Raw genomic sequence first — 1,167 nt, 5'->3', positions numbered from 1 at the left:
TTGTTTTTTTCCACCAATAAATATTGATAATAGTGATAACAAGAGAGCAATGATAATAGTGATAACAAGAGAGCAACATTTGAATACAACTAAAATGCAATTAATACGTTTGCAATAATAAACCTTGATGGATTATTTATTTATTTTATCCATTTCATTTATTCCTGTTAATTCAATTAATTTGTTTAATAAACGTTCCCCTTACTGTTACACACTCTGTATTCTATCGTTCTATCATTGAAAGTACTACAGATCAATTAGCATAATGGTGTCACAGAGTACTTGCTGAATAGTGACATTTTGATGAGTGTTGTTTGTTCATCGATTGCATTCTCATTGTTCCGTCAGCAGAAATACCTTTAGAATCTTTAAGAGAACATTCAGGAATGGGAAATCACTTAGCTGACTTACATCGCCCACCTCATCATGGTGTTAGGATTTGTCGGATAGGTCAGTTGTTTCATAGAGATAGATAGGAAGGTTTATTTATAGGAATAAAATGACGAATAAGAAATATTCTGTCTCCGTCTATACATACTTTTGCAGAAATAAGATGAAAAAGGTTTTAGAAAATTCGAATTTATTAAAAAAGAAAATCCATTAATTACAAAGTAATCTTTGCTGAATTTCAATTTGTGCATCAGTTTCCATTTGAGTATAACCTGCCTATGTTGTTCATTTGTTAATGACAGTTTTTCGCTTACTTTTAACATTTTACACTTAAAATGATGATTAATTCTTCGAAACTTTTTGCATTTATGTCCCAATCTTTGAGTTAAAATGTTAATTTTTTAATCAACTTTTTCAAACTTTTCTCTCTCCTTTTGCGTCTGCCAGAAGTGAAAGCAAAGAGAAGTTCTGGTGAGACTAATGAGGTTTTGGAGATATGATTGCTGATCTTTGATCTTCCAAGGGAAGGAATGAAATCTCTAAGCCTTCATTAGCTAAATAACTAACAGATCTTTCCTTAATTCGCCAGAAGCTTCCAAAAAGATTTTTTTTCGAATTGTTTGAGCTTCTCTTATTGCGATGGAAGAACTTGACCACTACTTTGATTGTCAACTTTGAAAAGAAAATTTGACCCGAGCAATAAAAGCCAACAGCTGTACACAGACACATACACACACACATGCACACACACACACACACACGCACACACACACACAC

Source organism: Loa loa, assembly GCF_000183805.2.
Source record: "Loa loa unplaced genomic scaffold supercont3.26, whole genome shotgun sequence".
Lineage (NCBI taxonomy): Eukaryota > Metazoa > Nematoda > Chromadorea > Rhabditida > Onchocercidae > Loa > Loa loa.
Note: the sequence above shows the minus strand (reverse complement) of the source record.